Raw genomic sequence first — 17,464 nt, 5'->3', positions numbered from 1 at the left:
ATATATTCACCCCTCACAACTTCCCCTCCCCCATCGCACCCCCCCCCCTCTCTCAGCACTTCCCCGTAAGTTAGAAGACCACAAATGGGCAAGCCTTCAGCGCGGCGTGGAAGGGCGTCCCACGAGGCATTCAAGACTCCTCCTCACTTAATGCAGAACGGCTAATTAATGCTAATGACCCCATAACTTACAGGTGTGTGTGTGTGTGTGTGTGTGTGTGTGTGTGTGTGTGTGTGTGTGTGTGTGTGTGTGAAAAAAAATAAAGTCTGAGAAAAAAAATATCTCTCTCTCTCTCTCTCTCTCTCTCTCTCTCTCTCTCTCTCTCTCTCTCTCTCTCTCTCTCTCTCTCTCTCTCTCTCTCTCTCTCTCTCTCTCTCTCTCTCTCTCTCTCCATTACTACTTGTTCCTTTTTATCTTTCTCATTCTCTCCTCCATTTCTGCTTGTTCCTCTCTCTCTCTCTCTCTCTCTCTCTCTCTCTCTCTCTCTCTCTCTCTCTCTCTCTCTCTCTCTCTCTCTCTCTCTCTCTCTCTCTCTCTCTCTCAGCAGGTAACACAGGTGAGCAAGTTGTCAAGCAGGCAGGTAAGGAGGAGGGCGTGGCGGCGCGGGACGGGACAGGTCACTCTTGGCATCAGCTCTGGCAGGTAATGAGTTGACTCCACCTGAGATAGCCTTACGGTGGCCCTCTCCCAACCCCCTCTCCTTCCTCTCGCTCCTTTCCTCCCTCCCTTCCTTGTTCGTCTCCTCCACTCTTAGAAGTACATGTTAAATGGCTTCTTTCTTCCTTCCTTCCTTTCTATTTTTGTTCTTTTCTTTCTTTACTTTTTTTTCCACTATTGAGATAACCGGCCGTCCCTCATCCCTTCTCTCTTTCCTTTCCTCCCTCCCTTCCTTGTTCGTCTCCTCCACTCTTAGAAGTACATGTTAAATGGCTTCTTTCTTCCTTCCTTCCTTTCTTTTCTCTCCTAGCCTTAAAGTGCCTCTCTCCTTCCTCTCACTCTTTTCCTCCCTCCCTTCCTTGTTCGTCTCCTCCACACTTAGAAGTACATGTTAAACTGCTTCTTTCTTTTTTCTTTCTTTTCTTACCTTTACCTTTTTCTTCATTACTGAGACACCTGTTCTACCTATTATCTACCTGTCTGTCTGTCTGTGTGATTCTCTACCTCTTTACCTGTGTATCTACCTGCATTCTTGTCTAATTGCTTACTTATCTGTTTATTTACCTGTGTATTTGTCTGTATGATTGTCTACGTGTCTACCTATCTACCTGTTAATTTGTCGAAGAGTGTGTGTCTGTTTCCCTATTCATTTCTGTCATTTTTATCTGCGTCTCTGTCTGTTCGTCTTCTCATCTAATTATTCACTGCTTCGCCTGTCTACCTATCTACCTGTTAATTTGTCGAAGAGTGTGTGTCTGTTTCCCTATTCATTTCTGTCATTTTTATCTGCTTCTCTGTCTGTTCGTCTTCTCATCTAATTATTCACTGCTTCGCCTGTCTACCTGTCCGCCGTCACGACCTACACCGCCTGCAGTAACCTTCACCTCACGTCCCTGCTGCAGACCGTTCATGTCAGAATTCCAAACTCCTTTCCCTCCCTCACTCGCCTCCCGCCCCTCAATTTTCCATCACTTTTTCGCCAGCTTTCCAGAGTCTGCGCCACGTTTGCCCGCCACAAAGCTTGGTAATCCCTGCCTGGCTCACTCACCCTGCCGCCCATGCCTCACATACCCTGCCTGGCTCACTCACTTTGCCTTCCTCACCCTTCCCTGCTGTTCCTGCCTAACTTACACACCCTGCCTCTCTAACTCACCCTGCCGCCCTTGCCTTCCTCAGTTCTCACCCTCCCCTGCTGTCCATGGCTCACTTATACAGTATACACCCTGCCGCCCTTGCCTTCCTCACCCTCCCCTGCCGTTCCTGCCTCACCCTGCCGCCCTTAACTTCCTCACCCTACCCTGCTGTCCATGGCTCACTTATACAGTATACACCCTGCCGCCCTTGCCTTCCTCACCCTCCCCTGCCGTTCCTGCCTCACTCACACACCCTGCCGCCCTTGCCTTCCTCACCCTACCCTGACGTTCATGCCTCGCTCACACACCCTGCCGTCACCCCTTTTCACTCTCACCCTCACTCTTCCACCCCTGCCACCCTCATTCTCACCCCTTTCACCCTGCTGCCACCTCTTTCCACCTCCATCCTCACCCTGCTATCTTCTTCCACCCTTCCCATGTCACCCCTTCCACGTTCATCCTCACCCTGCCGTTACTCCTTCCACCCTCTCCCCTGCCACCCCTTCCACTCTTATCCTTACTCTTACATCCCCCTTCCACCCCGCCGACACCCTTCACCCCTTCCACCCCGCCGACACCCTTCACCCCTTCCACCCCGACCCTTGCCAGCTGCACCAAACTTCTCACCTGAATTACTGGTCTGATCACCCCTTCCTGGTCTTTATAGCACCCCTTAAGCACAGCCTCCTAACCCCAAGCACATCTTCCAGTCCCTCCCATTTCCATTATGATTTCCCCCTTTACCATTAACCTACTTTACCTTGCCCATATAAAACGTTTCTCTTTTTATTTAATTTATTTTAACTTGTGGAATATTTTAAACGATTCCTGTTGCCTCTTTTTTTTTCTTTCCCCTTACCCCATACAAGATCTCCAATACCCATTAGAATAGGTAATATTTGGTGTGTCCCTCTCCTCACTTATATTCTATTCATATAAACTCATGACCTCACGAAATTGACCTGTCTTCCGGCCACTCCTCTGGACTCTTTTTAGGAGCAGGGAGTAGAGGGCCTTTTTTCATTATTTTTTCCTTTTTTTTTTTTTTTTTTTTTTTTGCCCTTGAACTGTCTCCTTTGCTGGAAAAAGTTACCTGTTCTCTAAAGTTTAACCCTTCTTCTTTTATGTTCCTATGTTCTTATGTGTCCCTTTCTTCACTCATTTTCCATTCATTTTAACTCATGACCTCCAATACCTCTCTCTCTAAAGTCTATATCTTCACCCATACAAAACATCCCTTCCCTATCCCTTATCATCTATTTCTCTTCGCTTCTTCTTGTTACTGTACACTAAATCTCTATCTCAACCCTTGTATCAGGTGTCTTCTCTCCCTCTAATTCCCTTCCCTTTTCTCCCCCCATATAAAGCAACCCTTCCCCATCCCATATTACCTATTTCTCTTCGCTTCTCATATCGACTATTTCTGAAGGTCAAAGAGGGGATCAATCGGGTTCTAATAAGTGTTTCTTTAGATTCACGGTACAGAAGAAGGGTCAAACTACCACCAGGGTCATAAAACTACTCTTGGAAATGTCCCAAACTCCTATGAAAGCCTTGTCAAATATGTGTTCTTGGGCGACGGAATGTTTAGTAATACGGACCTAACTCTCTCCCTCAGCTTTTGTATCAGGTGTTCCCTCTCCCTCTCCCTCTCCCTCTCCCTCCAAGCAGCAATAGCAGTGACTCCCAGCGGTGACGTCAATAGTCTATCGATCAGCTGTGCGCGTCATCACTCACACCCTGCTTCTGCTTACCACCACCACCACCACCACCCTGCTTACCCTTTCCCCCTTACCCCCTGCCTCTTGCTCCCTATCGACTCCTTTGTTTGAAACCTTTTTTTTTTTTTCATTATTTTTTGGTTGTTAGGTTATGTTATTTTTTTCTAAGTGTGTATGATTTTTTTTTACCAACTCCTTTGTGTGCATGTATTTTATTATTATTATTGTATTTAGGTTGTTAGGTTAGATTAGTTTTTTTGTGTTTGTGAAGTTTTTATCGTATTTTAAGCTCCGCCCCTTCCGCTGCAAACCCTTAACACCTTTCCCTCTTATCAACTTTATCTGAATCAATTTTTATTATGATGATTTTAAGTTAGGTGTGTATGATCTTTTTAACCAACTCCTTTGTGTGCATGTATTTTATTATGATTATTGCATCTAGGTTGTTAAGTTAGGTTAGTTTTTTTGTGTTTGTGAAGTCTTTATCGTATTTTTAGCTCCGCCCCTTCCCTTGCTCCCCCTCCTTCCCCTCCCCTTAATAACTGTCTTAATCTGTTTGTTATTTTTTTACTAGTTATTTTATTATGATTATTGTATTCAGGTTGTTAAGTTAGTAAGTAGCGGGCATTTTTTTTCATTGTTTTTTTTTAAGCCCTTGATCTCTCCTTTAATGTAAAAAAAAAAAAAAAAAAAAAAACTCCATCCTAGTCCTGTCTTAAGCAATTCTCTATCTTTTTTTTCCCTTCATTCGGGCTATTTTTAACGCCGTCTGCTTTTGTTTGCTTCCTTGCCCTTGAGTGCTTCCTGTGATATATAAACAGACAATAAATACAGCGCCACTCTTATCTAATCTAACCTAACCCACATTTTTCTGGTGGCGTTATATGTGACCTGATTTCATGTATCGTCACTTTGTTCGACTTTATTTTTATTGGTTTGTGATGTGTGTGTTCGCGTGTAACTTTATCGTAACTCTGAACTGACCTCTCTGTTTTAACTTTATTACCTAACATAAATAACCTACATAGTTCTGTTATTGTGTGTGTGACCTGATTCCATTTCTCGCTTCTACGCCAAACTTTATTATTGGTTTATTATTTTTGTTGGTGGTGGTGTGTAACTTTATTTTAAATTCTGAACTGACTTTTTTTTTAACATCAAAGGACGCGGCTCAAAGGCAACAACAACAAAGAGAGAGAGAGCCCTTCCCTTCTCTTACTAACAACTCCTACCTACCTACCTACCTACCTTCCTTCCCCGTAAACAGCCACTTCTTCCTCCCTTTCCCTCGCCCTGCTTAACACCCGATCCAGTCTCCCTCATTACATCAGTGCTAAGTCTCGTCTCCACGCCTCCCTTCTGGCTGTCACTCCCTCCCTGTCATCTGTACACTCACCTTCCCTTCCGCCTCCCATTCTGACATGAGTAATCGCTTAGGGCCCATATCATTCATTCATGTTATTACGGTCCCTCTGCTACACTTATACATAAATACTCATACATATATACATGATTTTATGCAGACTAAGAGCCATGTGAAGCTGCTACCTGGCATATCGTTTACACACTTACACATTCACTATAGTTTCGTTTTAAAATTCCCATGGGCTTCCTCCTCCACTTCTCCCTTCCTTCCTTCCTTCCTCCTTCTCTTCTCCCTTCCTTCCTTCCTCCTCCTCCTCTTCTCCCTTCCTTCCTTCCTTCCTCCTTCTCTTCTCTCTTCCTTTCTCCTCCTCCTCTTCTCCCTTCCTTCCTTCCTCCTCCTCCTCTTCTCCCTTCCTTCCTTCCTCCTCCTCCTCTTCTCCCGTCCTTCCTCCTCCTCTCCTGCACCATTCCCTCGCCACCCATCACCACACCTCCATTTTGGCAGCTTAATCAGGGGCAGAAATGGATATAAATTGCGACTGTCAGCCATTCTGCTCCCTTCCACCCGTCTCTCTCTCTCTCTCTCTCTCTCTCTCTCTCTCTCTCTCTCTCTCTCTCTCTCTCTCTCTCTCTGATATAATGAACACAGCTTCCGTTTCATCAAGTAACATGACACGAAATCCACTTTTGAGAGAGAGAGAGACGACCCCCTTTAGTCCCTTGGGTGTCGAACTAAACGACTTGGACGCGTTCGATACAAGATGGACCTACAAGGGACCAGGGAGAAGGGAGAAGGGAGAAGGATGAGCAGGGAGAAGGAAAGAGCCAGGGAGAGAAGGGAGAGAAGGACAGAGACGAACGGGGAATAAGAAGCGATGCAATAAGGGAGCTAAAACAGGGAGACAGGGGAAGGGAGAGGAAGGGAGAAGTAGAGAGAGGAGGAAAGAGGCTGAAGAAGGGAGACAAAGAAGGTTGATATAAAGAACTGATGAAAGAAGGAACAAGGGAACCAGAAGAAAGGGAGAAGCAGGGAGAAGAGAGGAGGAAAAAGACTGAATAAGGGAGACAAAGATAGAGAAAGGGGGGAATAAGAGAAAGGAAGGAAAGGAAAGGAGGAAGTGGAGGGAAGAAGTGAAGGAAAGGAAGGGAAAGAGGAGGCAGAGGAGGGAGGAAGGGAACGAAAGGAGGAGGAAAGGTGAGAGCCATCGGTTGAGGAAACAAGGTAAATGAGGGAGGATAAGATGAAGGAAGGAAGAGGCAGGTAGGAAAGGGAAATTAAGGAGGAGGAGGAGGAGGAGGAGGAGGGGGGAAGAAAGTTAAGGGAGAGTGCGAGAAGGGAGAGTTAGTTATCATACTTTTAGGAAGGGAGATTATAACTTAGTCTCTCTCTCTCTCTCTCTCTCTCTCTCTCTCTCTCTCTCTCTCTCTCTCTCTCTCTCTCTCTCTCTCTCTCTCTCTCTCTCTTAAATTCCTTTCCTCTTCCTTCTATTAATTCTTTTCTTTTTTACATTATTTTACATTCTCTCTCTCTCTCTCTCTCTCTCTCTCTCTCTCTCTCTCTCTCTCTCTCTCTCTCTCTCTCTCTCTCTCTCTCTCTCAGGGTTAGTGGTGACTGTCCTGCCGCACCATGTTAGGCGCCGCTGACCTCACACACACACACACACACACACACACGTACAAACAGATGTCATGTGGCTTTTGCTTTCACTGCAATTCAAGTCACCAACAAAACACACACACACACACACACACACACACTGAGGCTGTACTTTTGTCTGTTTTTTTTAATTTTTTTTATTCCTTCCTTTGTTTCTCTTCCCATAAAATCTCTGTCTCCCATTTCATATTTTTCCTCACTTTTTCTTTCCTTCAGTTCTCTCGCTTTCCTTCTTTTCCTTCTCAACCTCTTCTTTATTAATTCTTTTTTCCCTCATTTTTTTTCTGCAATTCCCTTCTCATCCTTTTCTGTATTCATTCTTTTTTCCCCTTCTATTCCTTTCCTTTGCTTACATTTCCTTCCCTCACGATCTTTTCTCTATCATATGTTTTCCTTCCCTTCCTTTCCTTTCCTTTCCCATACAATCTCTTCCTTCACTTCCCTTCTTCCATGGTACCTACATTACCTATTCCCTATTCCCTCTCTTCCCTTCCCTTCCTTCCAATTCCTCATCCACCTCCTTCCTTCTCTATCGCCTTCCTTCCCACTCCTTTCACCCCCTTCCCACCCATCACCTCCTTCCTTCTCTATCGCCTTCCTTCCCACTCCTTTCACCCCCTTCCCACCCATCACCTCCTTTCTTCGGGTCACGGCGGGGCAACACACATACCCCAGCAACGGCAAGTGTGTTTTGAGGGCATGACACGACTCCCCCCCCCCCTGCCCCCCTAACCTCTCCTCCTCCTTACCCCATCCACTCCCCCTCCTCTCCCTATCACGTGACATCACCTGAACCACCTGGGGCATAACACCTGTGGGAATACACGCGATCATTGTTGGTGATATTAATTTGTTTTTTGTTTATTTTGTGGAAGAATTTTGATTTTTTTTTTTATCTTTTTTCTCTTCGGTTTAGTTTTGTGGAAGAATTTTGAAGGATTATTTTTTTTCAGGTTTAGTTTTTGAGAAGAATTTAAGGATATTTTTTTGTTAGGTTTATTTTTAGGGAAGAATTTTAAGGGATTTTTTTTTGTTTATTTTTTTTGGGAAGATTTTAATGATATTTTTTCTGTTAGGTTTAGTTTTAGGGAAGAATTTTAAGGATTTTTTTCTTGGGTTTAATTTTTGAGAAGAATTTAAGGATTTTTTTTGTTAGTTTTAGTTTTGGGAAAGAATTTTAAGGTATTTTTTTAAACTTTTCTTAGGTTCAATATTTGGTCTGTTTTTTTCTATATTGTACGAAAAAGAAGTGAATAAGTGAATGAATGAATGAATGAATGGGTAGAGGAATAGATGAATAAATAATGAATGCTACCACCTCCACCTCCATCCCTAACCATCACCATCTTCTCAACATCCATTCCACTTCATGCTCCACCACCACCACCACTACTCCACATCCTCCTCCTCCTCCTCCTCCTCCTCTTATTCATCACCCTGCCTATTGCTACTCTCCCTCCCCACCCCCCTCCCCTATATATCACCCAGCTACACCCTCAAACTCCCCACCCACTAACCTAACTCACTCTCTCTCTCTCTCTCTCTCTCTCTCTCTCTCTCTCTCTCTCTCTCTCTCACGTTCCTGTCTTGTAACCTATCTTGTTCACCCCCCCCTATAAATATTTCCTACGTCCCCTCCTCCTCCTCCTCCTATTAAAGCCCTTAAGATATCCCCCACCCCCCACCCCCACCACCCATCATCCATCCACCCACCACCACCATCACCACCTACTCCACCCACTTCATTATTCTACTGCCCCTACAGCCACTCCTCCTCCTCCTCCTCCTCCTCTTTCTCTTCCTCCATTTATCACGGAAAGGTAGTTAGTGGCTCTCGAGGAACACACACACACACACACACACACACACACACACACACACACACACACATAGTGTGTTGATAAGATAAACGTGTGTGTCTCAATGTGTGTGTGTGTGTGTGTGTGTGTTTGTGTGTGTGTGTGTGTGACCGAGCAAACACAACAAACATGATCTGCCTCCCGGAGAACAAACAAACAAACAAACAAACAAACTTCTCCTTAACTTCTTTCCTTTTTTCCTCTTCCTCTTTTTTTCCTTTCCTCTACTCTCCTTTCCTCCTGTTTCTCTCCTCTCTTCTTCCTCTGTACTATTTCTCCCCTCTCTTCTTCCTCTCTAATCTATCCCATTCTTTCCTCTCCTTCCTTTCCTTCTCTCTACTCCATTTTCCTCTCCCTATCTTCTCAGCCTCTCCACTTCCCTCGTCTTTCTTCCCTTTTCTTTTTCCTCTTTCCTCCCCTCTTCTTTCTTAATTACTATTCCATATATTTTCCCTCTCCTCCTCCTCCTCCTCCTCCTCTCATTCTCCTTTAATCTTCCTCTCCTTTTTTTCCCTCAGTCTCTCCACACTTCTCCTCTCTATTATACCTTTATCTCTCCTCCTCCTTCCTATCTTCTAAGCCTCTCCACTAATCTCGTCTTTATTCCCTTTTCTTAATTACTATTCCATATTTTTCCTCTCCTCCTCCTCCACCTCTCATTTTCCTTTTTATCTTCCCTTCCTTTCCTCAGTCTCTCCACAGTTCTCCTCTCTATTATACTGTTATCCCTCCTCCTCCTCCTCCTCCTCCTCCTCCTCCTCTTCTTCTTCTTCCTCCTCCTCCAGAATGCATGAGCGCCCCGCCATTGAGTGTCAGGAGCAAGCCTTCCTAACTGGCTCTTTTCTTTGCCAAGCGTCGCGCCGCCCTCACCCCTTAACACAAGACGCTCTTCTAAAACTCTATTAACGTGTCTCTTGGGCCTGGCTCCGTGGCTGTGGGTCTCTCTCTCTCTCTCTCTCTCTCTCTCTCTCTCTCTCTCTCTCTCTCTCTCTCTCTCTCTCTCTCTCTCTCTCTCTCTCTCTCCACCTAAAGACGTTTACCTGTTGCTTTCTTGCTTGCTTGCTTTCGTTTTGTTTGTATGTTTGTTTGTTTGTTTGATTGTGGTCGCTAAATATGTCTTTCTCTTTTATTTTTGTCATTTTTCTTCATTATTGTCTTTATTGTTGTTTTTTCTCTTCCTCCTTCTTATCTTCCTCCTCGTCTATTCATCGTTCTCTTTTTCTTTACTCTTCCCAGATCATAATCACCCTTCCAAACAGCCTTTTCGCACCCTTAAACAGTTCCTGAGTCTTAGTTTTGCCTCTCACCCTTTTTAAAACGTTACTTTATCTCCCTTTCAAAACACCCTTTTCTCACCCTTTGAATATTCGTAGTCTTACCTAATGTCACCCTTCGCCCTATTAACACCCAGCCCTTAATCACCCTTCTTCTGTCACCCTTCACCCTTTTATCTCGCACTGTCTTCACCCTTTAGATTCCAAGCCTTACCTACTATAAAACCTTGTCACCCTTCACCCTTATATTGTCACCCTGTCTTTGCTGTCTAACCTAATCTCCCCTTCCTTCCTCCTTCTCCCCTCTCCTACGCGTTATTCATCCCCCTTCCCCATCTCCCCTCGTCTCCCCACCCCTTCCCCCGTCGGCCCCGGTAACCCACGGCATGCACGGGGCCTTAGAAGCGATGGGGCAGCCTCTCCGCCCCTTGGCCCCGTTATTAAACAGGCCAGGGGATCGATTTAAATTCCAATGGCGAGGGAAGGCGGGTCGCGGCGAGATAGGGAAAGGGTGGGGAGGAGGGGAGGCCAGGGGAGGGGAATGGAGAAGGGGAGGTTTAGAAGGGAGAATGAAGGAGGATGCGTGGGTGAGAAGGCAGATGAAGGGGAAGGGATAGGGAGGAGGGGAAGTCGGGGGAAGATAGGGAAGGGGAGAGTTGGTAAGGGGAAATGAGGGAGGAGGGGATGGGGAGGGAAAGGAAGGGAAAGAGAGGAAAGGGAGAAGAAAAGTGTAGGACGATGTAGGGAAGGAAAGGCACAGAAAAAAATATGAAGAAAAGGAGGTAGGAGGGAAGGAGAAATGGAAGGAAAGGAGGAGGTGGAAGGGAAAGGTAAGAAAGAGGAGGAAAGATGAGGCATGGGGAGGGAAGAAGAGTAACGGGGATGGGAGGTTGTGTGCTGTGTGTGTCTGTAAAGGGAGGGGAGAGAAGATGAGGGAAGGGAAGGGATGGGTGGGAGATTGGGTGAGGCTGGTGGTGGTGGTGGTGATTGCGGCGTCTGGCTAACATGACGTGTGGTTGAGTTCTGGTGGTCACTCACCCTCACAACCACCACCACAAGTACCTCTTCCTCCTCCTCCTCCTCCTCTTCTTCCTCCTCCTCCTTCTTCTTCAGGCCACGAGAGAGAAAGAGAGAGACAAGGGGAGGGAACACAAACCTTGTAGTCTAAAATTACAATGACTTCACACACACACACACACACACACACACACACACACACACACACACACACACACACACACACACACACACATTAACACCCACAAAAGGCCTAAGGATCTCGGCCACACCCACCCACACCCACGTCCTATCCCTCCTCTATGCAATCCCTCCCCCCGTCTACACCTACACCCGCTTGCAAGACCTATACTGTGGCTTATGCGGCCTGGTGGTGAAGCTGGTGGTGGTGGTGGTGGTGGTGGTGACACAGAACACAGGTGGTGAGGCTGGACAAAAAGAGCGACCTTCGAGTGGCCAGGTTGAGGTGAGCAGGAGTCGAATCATCATCATCATCATCACTATCATCATCAGACTCGGCGCCACAATCACGTGCTCAGTAACAGCCCTAGTCTCACAGCGGCGGAGGTCAGGTTCTGGAGGCGGAGGACGAGACCAACGAGACTGACTGGTCGAGACGCGGCTGGACAAGACCACGCCCACGCCCGCACGCCCTCGCCGGACAGCACACAGCCGCTCCTCCCTGACAACCTGACGCTGACGCCCGCCACTAAGCGAGCCCTAAGCAGGTGGCCGAGGCAGGCAGGGGCGCGGCGCCACGTCCAGCCGGTGACGCCTGACGGACAGCCGCCGGCCTGGCCATGACCGTCTAGGGCCATGACGGGCGTGCGGGGCCGCGGCGGCACGGTGAAGGGGACGAAGGGGAGGGAGTGTGGGAGGCGGGGAAGGCAGGGAGGGATGTCATGAGATACGAGGTTAAGAGACTGGAACGAGGCAGGACGAGACTTAGAAGTGTGCAGGACGGGGTTAGGAGGCCGGCAGGGGCTTAAATGGGGCCGAACAATAACTGGTAAAGATGCTGTTTGTATCACTCCCCAGAACAGCACTGCCATCAGCCCGTCAGCACGGCAGCCATGTTTAGCAGACTGACAGCAGCACGCCGCGGGCCGTGTCACCGCGGCTGCCCAATAAGGCGCGCTGACTCACGCGGGAAAAACAGTTCCTGGAGGCGGCGCGCGGCGAGATGGTGGCCGCGCCAAGGCCGGCACGGACGGGTAGCGGTGCCCCTCGCCCGGCCCCAGGCACTCCTTGGAGCCTCGCACGCCCATGGCCACGCCCACGCCCACACCCACGCTGACACAAACAAAGCACCAGCAACACCGGGAGCTGATCTACCTGATGGACCCAGCCAGGGGAGGGAGGACAGCACGTCACCTCGGAGGACGCCGCCACGCCTGCTGGAACATGAACGCCAAGCAGGGCACCACACGCCCTTGCCTTGTTCCTGACCCCCTTAAGTCACCCCCTTCACCCTGCCACACGCCACCCACACCCTCACCCCCTGCCACACACCACCACACAGCCACACCACGCCCTCCCTTGCCTTCTTAACGGCCCCCTGAGTTCCCTTTACCCTGCAACACCGCGCCCTCCCAGCCTGTCGTACCGCCATACACCTTGTCCTTTCCCCTCCCCTCCCCTCCCCCCCGACACTCAACAGTTATCACACGCCCTGTCCTTCCCCGTCCCACGCACGCGCACACACACACACACACACACACACACACACACACACACGAACACACAACGCCCCGCTGCACCAAGAAAAGTGACATTTCCAGACTACCAGGCACAAGGCACTCCCAGTCACCTTCTCTCTCTCTCCCTCTCTCTCTCTCTCTCTCTCTCTCTCTCTCTCTCTCTCTCTCTCTCTCTCTCTCTCTCTCTCTCTCTCAGGGGCGGTGAATCACGGTGTGCCTCAGGGTTACCACAACGGTCTCTCTCTCTCTCTCTCTCTCTCTCTCTCTCTCTCTCTCTCTCTCTCTCTCTCTCTCTCTCTCTCTCTCTCTCTCTCTCTCTCTCTCTCTCTCTCTCTCTCAGCGCCAAGAATGATACGCATGGACGAACGAACAAACCACAGCGATTTAATTGGAGGGAGAGAGAAAGAGAGAGAGAAAAACCTCGATGAAATAATAATAATAATAATAATAATGACATTCTGTTTGTATTTCCCTTTCACTGATCCCTTCCTTCCCTCCTTCCCTCCCTCCTGGCAAACAAACCTGAAGTTCTTCCCTCCCTTCCTCCCTCCTTCTCCTTCTCCCTTTAAACACACAAAGGACTGTCACTCCCACCCTCTCCTCCCCTCCCTCCTTATCCTCTCCCTTCCACTCCGACACTCATCCATTCTCCCTCTCTCCCTCCCTCCCTCTCTCCCCCTCCATTCATTCCTTCAACACATTTCCACACAATTCTTCCGCAGACAGACAGCGGTTCACTCTCCCATTCATCCTTCAAAATACACGTTTCTACACGATTATTTAGGGGACAGGTTGCGATTTAACTTTCCCTTCTTTCTCTCTACCCATTTCTACGCAATTCAACAGTTCCTTTCTTCCTCTTCCTCCCTCTCTTCCTTTATTCCTTCATTCAAAATACACGTTTCTACAGTTATTAATGGGACAGGTAGCGATTTAACTTTCCCTTTCTTTCTCTCACCTTTTCTACGCAATTCGACACTCCCTTTCTTCCTCTTCCTCCCTCCTCCTCCTTTATTCCTTCATTAAAAATACACGTTATATACGAATATTTATAGGAGAGACATAGCGGCTTACTTTCCCTTTCTTTCCCTCACCTTCCTTTTCTTTACAAATTTTCGACAGACACACAGCAATTCACTCTCCCTTTCTTATATTCATTCAAAATACACGTTTCTACACACTAATTTAAAGGACAGGTAGCGATTTACTTTCCCTTTCTCTCTCTCTCTCTCTCACCTCTCATTTTCTTCACAATTCTTCTTCACTCTCCATTTCGTTCTTTCTCTTCCCTTCTTTCCTTCTTTATCCATTCAAAAATACAAGTTTCTACGCAATTCTTAAGGAGACTGAGAGCGATTTATTTTCTTTCTTTTCCTTACCATCCTGTTCCTCACCATATTTTAGCAGATAGTCTCTCTCTCTCTCTCTCTCTCTCTCTCTCTCTCTCTCTCTCTCTCTCTCTCTCTCTCTCTCTCTCTCTCTCTCTCTCTCTCTCTCTCTCTCTCTCTCTCCTAATACCACTTACATACCTTCTCTCCCTCTCTCCAATCTCTCTCCTCCTACTTACCTACTCTCCCTCCTCTCCCTCCTCTCTCTCTCCTCCTCCTCCAATGCCTTCAGAGACCTTACCTACTCTCTCTCCTCCCTCTCTCTCTACCTCCTCCTCCAATGCCTTCAGACAGACCTCACCCTACATAAATAGACACAGACTCTCCCTCCTCCCTCTCCTTCTCTCTCCTCCTTCAACAGACACACTTGAGGAATCTCTCTCTCTCATCTCTCCTTTACCTCCCTCCCTCCTTCTTCCTCTACCTGCCTACCTATGTTGTTAGCCTCTCTCTCTCTCTCTCTCTCTCTCTCTCTCTATCTCTCTCTCTCTCTCTCTCTCTCTCTCTCTCTCTCTCTCTCTCTCTCTCTCTCAGGTGTTTCAGGTGCCAGGATGCTGGACAGGTGTGTGGGATGCTGAGAGAGAGCAAAATATCATCCCTTTTGGTAAGTCAAGCTATAAAAACAAACAGGGAGAGAACGAACACAAAGAAAAAGAGAAAGAAAAACACACACACACACACACACACACACACACACACACACACACACAAAAACACAATACTTGATTTTTAGAGAGAGAGAGAGAGAGAGAGAGAGAGAGAGAGAGAGAGAGAGAGAGAGAGAGAGAGAGACAAAAATAGAACACAAATATACAAGTGGTTACAGAGATATCCAATTCTTTTCTTGCTTATTCTCGTCTCTCTGATCCTCCTCCTCCTCCTCTCCTCGTGACTGACCAAGTGCTCTCCACCTGGGTAGTGACCTTTGAGAATGAGTGGAGGGAGGAGAAGTAACACTTGAGAGGATTAAGTGAGTGGATGCAGTGTTTTCTCTCCCTTTTTCCTCTCCTCCACATCTTCTCTCCAGGCGCCTCTTCGGTGGAGGGATTCTTCTCCTCTCAAGCCGGGAGAAGGAGGAAGAGGGGAGAAAGAGGGAGGAAATGGCACGTCGTAAGGGAGAGGAGGAGGAAGAAGGAGGTAGGAGGAGGGAGGAGGAGGAGGAGGAGGAGGAGGAGAAATAAGGAAAATGAAAGGAGGTAAATGGAACAAGAAGAGAGAGAGAGAGAGAGAGAGAGAGAGAGAGAGAGAGAGAGAGAGAGAGAGGGGAGCAGAAGGGGAAGAAGATAGTCAGCGCTGTAATCAGGCCTTTGCGGATCTTCCAAGGCAATGAGAGTGTAAATGTTGCCGTGTGTATTATTGTGTGTGTGTGTGTGTGTGTGAAAATGTGTGTGTGTGTGTGTGCAGACGATATTGTGATTCCAGAGCAGGTAGGTATAAGTCCAGCCCGTCTTAAGTGGCGGCTCCTGACTTAGAGAGCGCGCTAGACCCTGTTGCCCCGTCTCCAACTGACCTCGCACACCGGTCTCTCTCTCTCTCTCTCTCCCTCTCTCTCTCTCTCTCTCTCTCTCTCTCTCTCTCTCTCTCTCTCTCTCTCTCTCTCTCTCTCTCTCTCTCTCTCTCTCTCTCTGGCAATGACAGCCAATGATGTGTGTGTCTCTCTCTCTCTCTCTCTCTCTCTCTCTCTCTCTCTCTCTCTCTCTCTCTCTCTCTCTCTCTCTCTCTCTCTCTCTCTCTCTCTCTCTCTCTCTCTCTCTCTCTCTCTCTCTCTCTGTGTGTGTGTGTGTGTGTGTGTGTGTGTGTGTGTGTGTGTGTGTGTGTGTTTGTGTGTGTGTGTGTGTGCAGAAAAATTTAAGTGTATGATTCAGGGTATGATTTTGCGACAATGCGTAATAATAATAATAATAATAATAATAATAATAATAATAATAATATGTAATAATATGTATGTAATAATAATAATAATAATAATAATAGTAATAATAATAATAATAATAATAATAATAGACTCTTTAAAAACAACGCACCAGACTCTTTACCCATAGGTAGGGTGTGAAATAAAAAAAAGGTCAAAGTGTAATATTTTATGTTCTTATTCCCGCTCTCTCTGACCACTCCTCTTCCCTCACTCCCCACATCTCCATGAACCCCACTATTCACCTGCATATGACTCATCAGAATTTGCTTGATTTGGAGGAGGAGGTCCTGGCAAGTTCTGCATATAGGTACAGGCTCTATTATTTATAAGTAATACTATGCTGTATAGCTTGACATTGTCTCCCCTCATGGCCGGGGAGAGATGGCAGACACACACACCAAAAAATGGCAGAAATGCGATAATTAAAGCAGACAGAGCAACTGGCAACTGCGGTGTGTTGGGTTGAGTTGAGCTGACAACGCCGCGGTGGCAACTCTGCCAAGTGTTGTACAAATTTCTTTGTATTCACTCACAAATAGAGAATCAATCATAAAAAACATATTTGTTTTTATACTAGAGTGAGAGAGAAAGAGAGAGACACGGGGAGAGAGAGAGAAGGATTTGAGAGGCACAGTGCAAGGGAGGTCAGCTGAAGCACATAGCACCAGTGTCTAGCGGGTTGTCTACGTCAGAGCCGCCACTTAAGATTTGCCGGACTATAGCTCCGTGTGTGTGTGTGTGTGTGTGTGTGTGTGTGTGTGTGTGTGTGTGGTCAGGGCCTACACGGACTGACCCTGAGCATTAGTGTTTGCCAGCGGGCGGGTCCTTTAACCCTCGCGTGTGTGTGTGTGTGTGTGTGTGTGTGTGTGTGTGTGTGTGTGTGGAGAGAAAAAAAAAGGAGACAAGGCATTACCCTCTCTAACCCTGCAATCCTCCTCCATCTCTCCTCCTCCTCCTCCTCCTCCTCCTCCTCCCCATTCCCCAAGGAGGACTAAATCACATCACAGCAGCGGGGACGTCCATGATAAGGAGGCGTGTCAGAGTCCCGAGGCTGGGGGGGAGGGGGGGGGGGAGGGACAGGTCGGGGGTCACATTGGGGCCTGGGGTGGGGAGGAAGGGGATTTGGGGGGTAGTGGGGAGTAAGGAGGGGAGTTACATATCAGGGCTTTGGGGTGATGAGGTCAAGCATGCGTGGAGGCTTTGGGGATTGTGGAGAAGGGAGGGGAAGGGGAAGAGGAGGAGGAGGGGAAGGGAGGGGAAGGGGAAGAGGAGGAGGGAAAGGGAGGGAAGAGGAAAGAAATGGAAGGTAAGAAGCTGAGAAAAGGAACGGGAAGGAAGGGGAAGGGATAAAGAAGGGATGAGGAAGGGAGGGGAACAGAGGGGAAGGGAGAGGAAGGGGTAGTGAAGGGAAAGGAAGAATAGGGAGGGGAAGGGATAAGAAAGAAAGGGGAAGAAAAGGGGATCTAAGAGGGTGGAGTATGGTAGGGGATTAAGGGGGAGAAGAGGGGAAGATAAAAAGTGGTGGTGGTAAGAGAATGATTACTGTGGGGTGGAGTGGGGAAGACGGGGAGGAGGAGGAGAAGGAGGAGGAAGAAAAGGAGGATGAGAAACGAGGGGAAAGGAAGGGAGGGGAAGGATTGAAGTGGGATTGAGAGGAATTAACATGACTTAAAAGGATGAAGGGAGAGAGAAGGGAGTAAGAAAGGGAGGAGGGGAGGAGAGGAAAGGGAGGATAAGTCAGAGTGCACGATGCATAATTAAGTCCCTGATGTAATAAA

The 17,464-nt window shown here is 47.6% G+C and overlaps 1 long non-coding RNA gene across 1 annotated transcript; it reads right to left on the bottom strand.

Moving 5' to 3' along the window:
* Window positions 1–319: 319 nt before the first annotated feature.
* LOC127003478 (uncharacterized) lies at window positions 320–1,916 on the bottom strand. The gene is made up of 2 exons (XR_007757086.1): window positions 1,500–1,916; window positions 320–1,378 (listed from the first exon to the last, which is right to left on the bottom strand). It is a non-coding gene; the product is annotated as an uncharacterized LOC127003478 (long non-coding RNA).
* Between the last annotated feature and the right edge of the window lie 15,548 nt (window positions 1,917–17,464).

The sequence above is a fragment of the Eriocheir sinensis genome, chromosome 25 (genome assembly GCF_024679095.1).
Source record: "Eriocheir sinensis breed Jianghai 21 chromosome 25, ASM2467909v1, whole genome shotgun sequence".
In the NCBI taxonomy this organism is placed as follows: Eukaryota; Metazoa; Arthropoda; class Malacostraca; order Decapoda; family Varunidae; genus Eriocheir; species Eriocheir sinensis.
Note: the sequence above shows the minus strand (reverse complement) of the source record. Positions and strands in the feature narration are given on the sequence as shown.